The sequence below is a fragment of the Sus scrofa genome, chromosome 3 (genome assembly GCF_054392235.1).
Source record: "Sus scrofa isolate SSC_HxYL_T2T_F1_AM1 chromosome 3, Sscrofa_HxYL_maternal_Yorkshire_Landrace_v2.0, whole genome shotgun sequence".
Taxonomy (NCBI): Eukaryota; Metazoa; Chordata; class Mammalia; order Artiodactyla; family Suidae; genus Sus; species Sus scrofa.
Window position 1 is genome coordinate 132,750,111 of NC_139385.1, and position 12,495 is coordinate 132,762,605.

Genomic DNA, 12,495 nt, shown 5'->3' on the forward strand with positions numbered 1-12,495 from the left:
ATTGGGTCAACTGACAAGTGTTTACACTTGGTACTGTTTCCTGCAGTGTACAAGATTGTGGTTGAGCTGGAAAGTTGTCCACTAAATACTTGTTCCCCTTCCTTGATGTTGTAGAATTACTATTGGGAGGTGTCTACCAATTTTGGGGACTACAGTTCTGCAAACCTACTCCCACCTCCATATGCAGACAAGTGACTGGCAAATATGAGCAAAAGTGGTGTCATTTCCAAACCTGACTCGTAAACATTTGCACTCCTTCTCTTCTGGCTGCCCGCAGTGTATAGGGTGCCCTTGGAAGCCACATATTCAAATAGCAGAGCTTAGGTCTTTGAATGCTTGCTTGGAGAGGAGCCATTCCACTGATCCTTTCACTAGCCTAGGACTGGAAGAGTCTATTGTGCTTGAGCCAAGATTTACTTTAGAGTTTAGCTGTTATAGCACTCTGCCTACCATAACTAATACACTGGAATTTGATAGTTTACCGTTTTGATATTTTCCAAAACCTGAACACATTATATTTTATTTCCTGCTATGAAAGAAAGAAAAAATAATAATCCAATCTCACATTGAGTATTACTGAGACAATTTTCTAGCTATATTCAGTTATCTATGACTCTTACTGGCTGCTCCCACAGAGGTTACTCAAGCAATTCTCTGGACTTGTTTTCATTTTATAAGATCTTCTGATCAAAGTTCTTAAACATATTTTTAAAGTAGTTTAATGATAGATACAAATATAAGTCTTTTCTGAATAATTTTCCATCTCTCTCAAAAAATTATATCCAGATATGGAAAAGAATAGAACATAATCAAATGAATAAAGTAAGAAATGACCTTGAATACAAAGTTTATGTCTTTCATTAACTTTCCCTGTTAGCTTTAGTGAGATATTTAATTTTACAAGGAACCGTTCTGTGTACTAAAGTGGAATGCATAATTTAAGTTCCCCAAGAAATTCTTCTAGCATTTTTTTTTGTTTTAGTTCCCAGAACACAGCCAAGAATTGAAATAAGAATTATACTTTCTGAAGATATATTAAGGGGGAGATTTAGGAATGTGGTATACTCTTACATTTTAAGTTTCAATTTTTCCTAATAAAGTAGAGAAATGAGAATACTTCACCTTTTTCATTGAAAAGAAATGGGCACTGTGATCCTTTGAAGATGAGGTGTGAATCATTTATGGGGTCCTTAGAGATAGTGGGTTATTTGCTAAGTTATTTCCTGGGCTTAATGCCCCATTCTAACTTTCACTATTACAACCTTTTAGTGATTTGACTTCTTCTGAATTCATTTATCTTTCCAAATATTGTTTATCCCCCCCCTTTTCCTGCTCAGATGAATTTGTTGTCATGTTTGATTGATTTTGCCAAATTACTCTTTCTCATAAAACCTGATGAATTTTCTTTAATCCTTTTTGTCTTGAGTCCTCAGAAGCATTCAACACTTTTTTTTGGTTGTCATTCTTTTCTTTCCTTGGATTTTCTGACATTTTCTAGATCTTGTTCTTTCCTCTAGATTCCAGGTGTTCAAGAGCTTCTCTATATCTAGAGCTTAAAATAAGCCAAGTGCCGTGAGTGAGTATGAGCCCTGGGGACAAATAAAGAAAGGAAATTTCTTCCAGTCCCTCCATCTCTGACTGACAAGAAACTAAGCATTACTGAATGATTAATTTCTCATGAAAGAACCCATTTCTGTAGGGACATCTTAGTACATTTTAATATTGATTTTATTTATTTTGGAATTGTCTGCTCTTGTCTCCCTGCCAAGGGATGCAATGGCTCATTTCTCAGGCAAAAAGACCTTTCTCAAAGAGGTTCTTTTTATGGAACCCCTACTCTGTTGCAGATGCTGGGTTAAGTGTTGTAACACTGATGGGTAGACGAATGTGAGGAGACAGAGGTAGTGATAGTAATGAAATTTGTTCTGAGTTTTCAAAAAGTGTACCGTCTGTTAAGAAGAATAGAATGGTTATTCCAATAACCCAAACATAAAGGAGAATTCTTCTAAGTGACATAACAGAGCACCTAAATGTTATTTCTAAAGGGAAGGAAAGGAAAGCCCATGCCCAGTCATGATGGGAATTTTCAGAAAGTAGTAGCATCTTATCAGCACCTAATTTTGATAGGAATTTTCAGAAAGTAGTAGCCTAATAGAATGCATGCACCATAAGCAGAGCAGGATGGTGACTTTTTGACTCCGAATGAAAATATGAGGAAAAAATCCAGGGATATCTGTGATTACTCTGACTGAAATTGGAAGGAAGGTGAAGGAGGAGGATCAAATCAGTTAGAATAGGTCCTAGGGATTTCCACGTGGCAACATTTCCAAGATCCAGCTTAGACATCATTACTTCTGGGGAGCCTTCCTTGATAATCCTCCTCCCGCTTCTGAATCACTTGTTACCATGTGATTATTTGCTGATATGTCTCTCAAGTAGGTAGAGAGTTCATTGAAACAGAAACAACATCTTTTCTCTGTATTTCTGGAAACAGGGCGAGTGCCAACTCTTTAGGAAGGAAGACAGCAGTAAATATTTGTGGAATTCAATTAAATGTAATAAACAGATCTTTTGTCTAAAAATTTAGTCTTTTCCCAGGGTACTATCTAATTAAATGTGGTTAAATAAATGTCTGATGAAATTATTGAAAAGCCTCAATAAAAACTTTAAAATGCATTTCTGGTTTTAGTGTGAACTTTAACTATAGGCTTGATGCATAAATAAATCAACTGCATTCAGTTAAAAAATGTGTTTAATAATGGGCTGTAATTTTACCAAGGACATAAGTGGGTAGCTGGAAACTATCTCATAGCAGATAACCAGAAATATGGAATCTTCCCAAAGACTAAAAGTTGCAGAATGACTCACCTAGAAACTATATAATTATTTCAGCTATTACAATTTTTTATCTAAAGCGATTTCTATTTAGAGAGTAATGTATAGCAGAGAGACATTTGTGTGCCTGAGTGAAATGGATGCATAGTTCCTTTAAATCACTTTAGATCATATGATTTAAGTCTATTCAGCTCAGAACAGAAACAGTTATATAATTAAAAAAACCCCAAAGGTTATAAGAATTAATCACTTTTAAAACCTCAACTTCATGTTTGATGACTCATAAGGCTTCTTAAAGTAAATTTTCAGATAAATTGCTAAGAAATTCAAGTTTACAGTTAGATCATGATTTCCTGCCCTCTCTTGGCCCTTACTAGCTCTTTGACCCTTATGAATTACTGCACCATTCCGAAGGTCAGTTAACACAACTGTAAAATTGTCACAATATGTATTTTGCAGGATTGTTTTGGGAATTTAATACGATTATATATGTGAAACGCCTAGTTCCTTGGTCATCTGTTATTTATGCTCAGAAAATGATATGGCAATCCCTATAAAAGATGCTTAGAAATGGGCGATGCTGGACAATTCTCAGGAGAGATAACCCTGACAAGATGCAGGGTATAATTTTATTCAACATTAAGGAGGTAAAACTGAGGATAATGTGAGAGATACATGGGATTATTCTAGTAAGTGAATGGTGACAATCCAATGTACACCACTGTTCTAAGTTTTCATTTATGCCTTGAAGACACCTCCATTCTTCTCCATGACTCGTGAAAGGGTTATTCCAACTTTGAATATCAAATCCAGAGGCAGATGCAACCAATTACCACAGCTTTTAAAGGCAAGGACAGTTTCATTAGTGACAGTCCTGTAAAATGACACGAGTGGACAAATGGTTTCATTTTTTATAATGTTTTAGGGTGACAAACTTTCCTGGTTTGGACTAGACTAAAGGGATTCCCGGGATACAGGATTTTCTGACCCGAAAACCAGATAAGTATCTGGGCGGGGCAGGGCTCAGGGGCAAACCTGATCATCCATTGGAGGATTAGAAAGAACCAGAATTTGGAGGTGGTTGCGGGTAGGGGATGGGTGTTGCAGGGGAGGAAATCTGATTCTTTGAACAGCATTCTGTAAAGTAAGTCTACAAGTGCTGCTTCCTTGGTTTCCCACTCTTTGGTAGTCAGCATCTTTAAGTGTGCATTCGTGTGTATTTCCTATGGCTGTAACAGCAATGCATCATATAGATTTATTGCTATCTGTTCTATGGTATATTTTACGTTTTTAAGTATTTTTAATGTGTATCTCTCCAACTAACTCCATGAAGTAAGGTAGAAATTTTTACATGTTTTGTGTGCTACACAGAGACTACAGAGATACAGACTAAAAATAAAATTAAAATCATTTGTCCAAAACCCTTTATTTGCAACTCACCAACAAACCAGAACAATTACCATTGATATTATTTTATATATCTTTCTGGCCATTTTTATAAGTGTATTTGTTTATTTTGCTAAGGGTATGTGTGTGAGTGTATGCTTGTGTATTTTAATGTTATATACATTTTAAATCCTATAATTATTATCATTTTGCACTGTCAATATTCATTTATGTATACCTATTCATCTGTTTTGTTTCTTTTTATTTTAATCTACAATTGTGTGTTAAGTTCTGAGATTTTTCTTCTGTTTGAACATTTCTCTTTAGTAGATTTATTTTAGTGCAGGTTTGTTGGTGGGAGATTCATGTCTAAAAACATGATTACTTCATCTTTGGTTTTTATTGACATTTTAATTGGGTATACAATTTCATTTGGCATTTCTTTATCTTTCAGAATTTTAAATATACTTTCTCTTTTTTTCTTTTTTTGTTTCCATCATTTCCATTGAGAAGTCAGCCATTTTATATTCTCCTTTGTAGGTAATGCATCCTTATTTCTCTAGATAGTTTTAAATGTTTCTCCTTTCCTGTGTTTTTTACCGGTTTATTATGTGCTCTGGTTTAGTTTTCTTTGTATGCATTCTTTTATAAAATCTTGAGATACTTGAATCTTTCATAAATGTTGGAAAAAAATTTTTAGTCATTCTCCCTTCTTCCCAGTTCTTCCTTTCCTCTCCTTCTGGGCCTCTAGCTTCCAATATTCATCTAACATAATTTAAGATTTGGGAATTATCAATGGTAGGACTTCCACTTTTTTCATAAAGATAACAATTCTCTAATAAATTTTCTGCAATCATATCTATTTTCTCCTATTTTAAAATCCTTATGAAATAGTTATAATATTTTCATCACTTGCGTATCTCTATATTGTTTTATTACTCATAGATTCCAGTTATATAGTATTTTCTTTTGGCATATCTATTAATTAGTGATTGATTGACAAAGGCTGTGTGATGAAACTAATTAGAGACTATTTTTTCCTCTAGAATGGACTCATTCATCTTTTAGCTAGTAGACAGTGATAGATTATTACTTTCAAGTCGGGGACTGTCTCAATGTAAGTCCTAGAAAGGCTTGGCACACCACTAATTTACCCCTGGCCTTTGAGAGTTTTTAACTGAGAGCCTGATGTATATTATGGAGAAAGTTTGAGGCATTTGTGGCTGATCAAATTGAAAGGTATGACCATGAAATATAGTAACATACAGCCTTTATTTGGCAGCACTTGGACAAGGTGGCATGAAATGGGAGGGTCCTTCTCTATGAGACCTTCCAGAGACCTACAGCATGGAGTCCACCATCCAGAAGGGGAGGAGGTTAAGGGAACTCCTAGGGGACAGAAGAATAGCATCACAGTGGGGAATATCTGGGTCAGGGAGCTCCAAAGGATAGTGTCAGAGGCTTTATGAGGCAGACCCTCAGTGGCTAAAAATATGCATGTTTAAAAATATGCATGTTTGAGCTATTTTTAAAATAAATGGACCTGTTAAATGCGAGTTTGGAAGTCAGGCTTATGAGCTAAGGATCTTAGCTTGTAGGAAAGAAATAACCTAATGAATGTCTGGTACACAGAGGCCATCTTTGGTTCATTAATGCAATAGTCTGCAACTTTCTTTTCTGGTATATCATGTACTTTCATATTTGTCTCTCAAGAGCACTGCATAAAGTACACTTTTCTTTTCAGAGCTCCTCAGCTGATTTCAAGCAAATGATTTCTTTTTTATCTGGCTTTTAAAATTGTTCTAAGAAGGAGATCTGCTCTGCTATTTCCTGGTCCATCCTGCCTAAATCTGAGGGTCTTTAATTTAACTGGTGAGTTTAGTACATTTATTGTGATGACTGCTATATTTACACAATTTGTAAAATTAAAAAAAAATTTTCTTCTACCTTAGTGGTGGCTGATGGTAGGTCTAGTGTCCCCTTGTTTTTCTTTTGCAGATAAATGTTTCTCACTCTTTGATAGCTTTAAAACTTTTCTATTTTCTTGAGAATTGACATTTCCCTAAATATACAGAGAAATGTGTTTGTATAATTTATATGGTTTGTACTATGCCTTTTAAATCTGAAGATGTTGTTTTCCTTTGATTAGAATCACTATTCTTTTTTTTTTTTTCATATTACTTCTCTCCCATTTTCTCTCACTTTTTTTTTTTTTCTGGAACTCATTTTAATGTTAGGTTAGAAATTATACCAGATCTTTATGCTCTTAACTTTCCTCACATTTTCTCCCTATTTAACTTTTAGCATTGTTTTTGTTATTTTTTCAGTTATGCCTTCTAAATTCATTTTTCCCTTCTTGAATTGTTACTTCTCCTTATTTTTTAATTTACATTATCTTTATTACTTTGAACATTTCATATATACTTATTGTAAAGTTCTAATGTCTCTATTTCCATAGTGTGAATCCTTCCATTTGTTAATTCCATAGGCTGTCTTTCTCGGTGCTATGTTTTTAAAAACTAACACTGTAGGTATTTTATAAAATTTCCACATATGCTCTGGTCATTAGAAGCCTCCCTACTGGAAAGTCTCACAGATGACTGCCCCTTCCATGGGATTTTCTATCGTTAACCAACTTTTAGGCTAGGTTCTTGTCTCCAGATTCTTGTAAATATTGAGTTACTGTAAACTTGGGAGAGAGCCAGGTCTTTAATTTCTGGTAGTTGATTTTTTTTCCAATCACGAATTGGAAATAAATGACTTGATTCTTCTCTGTGTTCCTGGGAAATGGGCAGGTATTTTCCAGTTCAGTTGATGCCCACTGCTGGATCCCTATGACCTATGGGATCTCTGGCCCCAATTCTAGCTTCTGCATGGAAGTTACTGCTCTGGTGTGTTTCAGATTGCATTCCCCCATGAACTCCATAGCTTTTTTCTTTTTCTTTTTTCTTTCTTTCTTCTTTTTTTTTTTTTTTTTTTTAGGGCTGTACCTGTGGCATATGAAAGTTCCCAGGCTAGGAGTTGAATCAGAGCCACAGCTGCTGGCCATGGCTACAGCCACAGCAGTGCCAGATCTGAGCCACATCTGTGATCTACACTGCTGCTCACAGCAACACTGGATCCTTTCACCAACTGAGTGAGGCTGAGGATGGAACACACATCTTCATGGATGCCAGTCAGGTTTTTAACTGGCTGAGTCACAACGGGAGCTCCTCCACAGCTTTCAGGAGGGGTCGCCACTACATCTAAGGTTTCTTTTTCATTCGTGGCATCTAGAAAATACGTCCTGTTTTATTTACAATAAAAAACAATATAACAATAAAAGCATTAGAGTTGTGGTAGTTTAAATTTGGAGGGGAAGTGCTCACATCTATTTATGCTGCGATTTTGCCTGTAAATTTCTTTTAAAGGCCATTATAACATTGCCATTGACCTCACTGCTAAGATTTTCTAAGAATTTAGTTTGGCAAGTGCACACAATTCTTAGGATGCTCATTGCAAGAGAGAAATTATAAAGACCCTAAATCCCCTATAAGAAGATATCTCCAAATAAACAATGTATAAAAATAAAATGGAGTATTATAGTACCAGGACATATGTTGTTAATGAATGTTTATTTTCACAGGGAATAAAATTATGTTAAGATTATTAAGATAATAGTGACTTTTATAGACTACTTGCTCTGTGCCAGATTCTACTCTAAGTGATTCATATATATATGTGTGTGTGTGAGTGTTTGTGTGTGTACTCAACTCATTTAATCCTCAAAACAACCCTATGATGCCTGTAGTATTATTTTTCTTCCATTTTACAGATGAGGAGACTGCTATAGAAAGTTAAATAACTTGCCCAAGGTAACAAACAATTAATATGACATATTTGTGTAAAATATGGACACATACACCCATAGTTATAAAATATTTCTCTTGATTGAAGAACACACTGGGAAATATATCTTTGGTCATGTCTGAGGAACAGTAGTAGGAGGGAGACTGAAGTTTTGATCCATGCGAGTGGAGTACTTATCTTAAAATTAAATAAATGGAGAAGTGACCTGGACTGTGTCTACTATTTATGGGAATGCAAAGAAGAATACTGGGAAGTTCAGACAGAGGAATCACGTGGAGGTAAATGGTCTGGGCCAATGTGAAGGACAGTGAGTACTTGTGGCTGGTCAGAATGCAGAGTCCAGGAAGTAGAATGATGAGGACATAACATGGATCAATTTATGCTTGATACTCATCTTTTAGAACGCTATTGCTCATTGTTTATACATGATAGATTTGTCATATGGACATAATGCCATTGTGATAACAGGTTTTTGCAAGCTGCGATTTACTCTTTTTCATGGTTTCATGTTCTTCTATTCCTTTTCTCCGAACTTTTTCTTTTTTTTAGGGCTACTCCTGCAGCATATGGAGGTTCCCAGGCTACAGGATAGGGGTCTAATTGGAGCTATAGCCACCGGCCTATGCTACAGCTCACAGCAACGCCAGATCCTTAACCCACTGGGCAAGGTCAGGGATTGAACCTGCAACCTCATGGTTCCTAGTCAGATTCGTTTCCGCTGCGCCATGACGGGAACTCCTTCTCTGAACATTATATACGTATTTTAGAAGAAACCAGATTTTACAATTGGAGGTAAAATTATTTTGTTGAAAAATATTTCCCTTCTGTTACTTGTGCCTTTAAAAAATAACAAGGTGTTATTCTTTTCTTCCAAATTCTTAGTGGATAATTTGTTTTCTTTTCAAAATTCTCACAATTAATTCGTTTCTAAGATACTCCCAGAGAGCATTTTGTCTCATTAAACCTCCTGTCCTGGATGAGGAACTTGGAAATAGTTTGTCTCAGATTGAAATATCTTTGCTATGCAAGTTTACATGGGGAGCAGAGCCAATGATGACCATAGGGAATACTTAAGAACTTGTTCTAACCTTGAGGACAAGAAGAGATTATTTCCCCAGGATAAAAAGTAAGCATTCTGGTAATTTGGGGGTATTGTAAAGAGGGAGGGAAAAAAAAGAGAGAAGAAAAAACAAAAACAACAGCAACAAAACTTACCTATTTAAGAATCAAAATCTGGATGCTGAAACTGGCTGAATCTTTGATGAGCTGTGTGATGACATGGCAGTTCCCTTCCTGCAATACATACTGTTACAGTATGGGTGCATCTTTTGCGTCAGAGTAAGAGGTTTTATATTATATTAGAACAATTCTATTCTAATTTGAAGGGTGCATCTGATAATGGGAACTGGAGTCAACTACCACATTCTAAGTGCATTTCTAGGTCATAGGACAAGCCTTAGTTAAAACTGCTGAGAACATTCTAGTTCTCTTTGAGAGTGTGATTCTAGAAATCCGACTTCAGAGCTGTGTCATACTGCCATGACATACAGCCATACCCTGGTGATGGATGAGAGAGTATTTAGATAGGGAAAGGGATTTGGAAGGTATGTATTTCAGCGCTCACGCTCCTAGAATATCAGTGGACTATTTGTTCATCTTTACATCAACACATGCATTAATTAATGTAGTTTAAAAACATCTTAATTTCTATTTAAGTTCTCACGTATTGTTTTTCAAACTGTCTTTGGTTATTCTTGACTGAATTTTCATACATACCTCAAAATTAACCTCTTGGTTTCTACAAAGAGGAGTTCCCTGGTGATGCAGTGGGTAAAGGATCCAGCATTGTCACTCCTGTGGCTCAGGTTGCAGCTGTGGCACAGGTTCAATCCCTGGCTGGCCCTGAAACTTCCGCATGCCACAGGCATGGCCATGTTTTCAATTCTAGTTCTTGTAATTTAATTTTCATTATGGAGGTACAGTTACTACTTTCTCTTAACATAAGAACATGGGTAAAATCTCTTAATGAGATAGAAAAATTTTATTCTATCCAACAGATGTTAGAGCAATGAAAGGAATATTAGGTAAATACAAGCCTTTGAATTGTTGTTGATGTTGTTGTTTTTTAGTGGCCACACCTGTGGCATATGGAAGTTCTCAGACCAGAGCTTGAATCCCTGCTGCAGCTACGACCTAGACCTCAGTTGTGGTAACCCAGGTCCTTTTAACCCACTGAGCCAGACCACTGCAGTCAGGTTCTTAACCCACTGTACAACAGCATGAACTCCAAATCTTTGAGGTTTTGAACTTGCATTTAATTTATTATTTTCAGGGCATTAATATAATCTTTTATGTTACTTTTTAACAATTAGCTTTAATGTGGAAGTTCAATTTTTTTGGTCACACCCTTGACACGTGGAAGTTCCCAGGCCTCTGGGATCAAATCCGTACCACAGCAATGACCTAAGCTGCTACAGTGACAACGATGAATCCTTGACCCATTGTGCCAGCTCAATGGTTATTATCAGCTCACTCATGTAAGTCTAACTTTTTGAACCCTATCAGTGAGATTCTGTCTACTTGTGAACTTCCAGCATCAGGACTGTCTCATCCCAGAAACTGCTACTGATCACCTAGGTCAAAAATGGCCTTTCCTCATTGCATTCTCAGAACTCTTTGTTCTTCTCTCATGTACTCACCTCATTCTGCTTTGTATTTATATAAATGACTTTCTAGCAAGACTGAGAACATCTTGATAGTAGGAACTGGTTATTATAAATGCAATATTCATGATACCTAGTCAAATGTCCTGCAAAGGATGAGTGCTTACTGCTTCTCTGATAAATTAATGAATTAATGGGAATTCAGTGAGTAGAGAAAATATCAATATATCCATGCGTTTGGGATTACAAAAGAGATAGAAAGAGGATGTCCAATAGGGAAAAAAAATCCAGATGGTTGTTCCTCTTAAACGTGATAAAATTGAGCATCAATAACAAGAAAATTCTGACCCTTGTTGCTGATGTGTTTGTCGTTTCCATATAATGACGGTTGTCCCTCCCAGTGTGCTCTGCTGGGGCTGGGATGACTGTCTACACACTCTGGGGACAATGTGTTCTGTATGGCCTCACAGACGGAAACATGGGCTATGCTCTAAGTCTTATCGGATTTTGAATCAATGCTTTTACCTTCTCTTTAAGATAAGCCAAAAGTTTCATTCTTTGAAGAAAAGTGAGAATGTGGCTTGTTTATTGTGAGAACATAGGTCATCTGAAAAGGCAAACAATTTTCAAATTAAAGATGGTATCTTGTGGATTGGCAGAAACAGGAATGTGAAATCTGTCCAGGGTTGCAGGAAGAGCCTGCCTTTCTCTGGTTGGGAGCTACTGCTGCCTCATCTTGGAGTCTACATACAGAAACTCAGTCTTTTAGTGTCTTAGTACGTTAGCATTCAAGTGGGAAAGATAATTTTCTTGCATTATGGTAAGGATTATATATGAGCTAATGGCTATGGACATGCTCTGTGAATCATAGCATGTGGATGATTGTGAAAGAATGTTTATATTGGAAACAACCACTGATGTGGTTGACAAATAATTGAACTGGGAATTTAAAGGCCTGAAGCTGAGATCTGCAAAATTAAAAGCTGACTTTCTCTGGTCCAAGCAGTGGCGGATGGAGAGAGGGCTGTGGCTCCTCTTGCTTGGCCTCTCCTTACCCCAGAGTCTCCATAGAATAGAAATTGTAAGTCACCGTCTTATCTCATTTGATCCCCACTGCTCACTTATGTTTATTATTAATCCTACTTTAGAGATCACAAGCTGAAACTTGTATGCCTTGCCCCAGGTCACATAATCAATAAATGCTTGAGCTAAAGCCTCTACACAGGTCATCTGATTATAAACTATATGTTTCTAGGAGAGAAGGTGACTCTCTTCACTCTGTGATGACAGCTAGGGAATAATAATCCTATGCATTTACAAAAACTGACTCTAGGCTTTCAAAATGGAGAATTTTGTGTGATTATGAAAGTGCAAATCCTCTTATGTTTATAAACTTGTAAACTCTGAGGAGAATGAATTATTTGACAGACAGAACAACTGGTCATCTATCATTGCAGAGTAAGGGAGACAGTGTTTGCTGGTAGAATTTATGACTTTGATGTCTCATTCTATATTGTCCCTTTGGAGATGTAGGTAAGCTTAATTTATATGATCTGCATCCACACAGTTTCATTTCCATTTTACAAATATCTACAGCAAATCTCAGAGTATTCTTAGATTTCTCATTAAAATTTTAGATTGGAAGAAACTTTAGCCTTTTAGTTCAATACCTGCATGACACTTTAACCCTCTCTTTGAAATCATTGGACTGTGTTCACTGTGTTCACTGTGCTGTTTGTATCTCCTTTAGTAAAAGGGCTGT

At 36.3% G+C, this 12,495-nt stretch overlaps 1 protein-coding gene across 6 annotated transcripts in view; it reads left to right on the plus strand.

Annotated features, from left to right (window-relative positions):
• LOC146404944 (uncharacterized) overlaps positions 1-12,495 on the plus strand; it is a 488,622-nt gene that overhangs the window by 135,215 nt on the left and 340,912 nt on the right. Inside the window, exon 1 of one of the 6 annotated variants that reach the window (XR_014839801.1) lies at positions 5,966-6,093. The exons of the other annotated variants lie outside the window; for them this stretch is intronic. The gene's annotated coding sequence lies outside the window, so the exon portion shown is untranslated. Of the gene's footprint in view, positions 1-5,965; positions 6,094-12,495 lie in introns of those variants that run through there. 6 annotated transcript variants of the gene reach the window in all.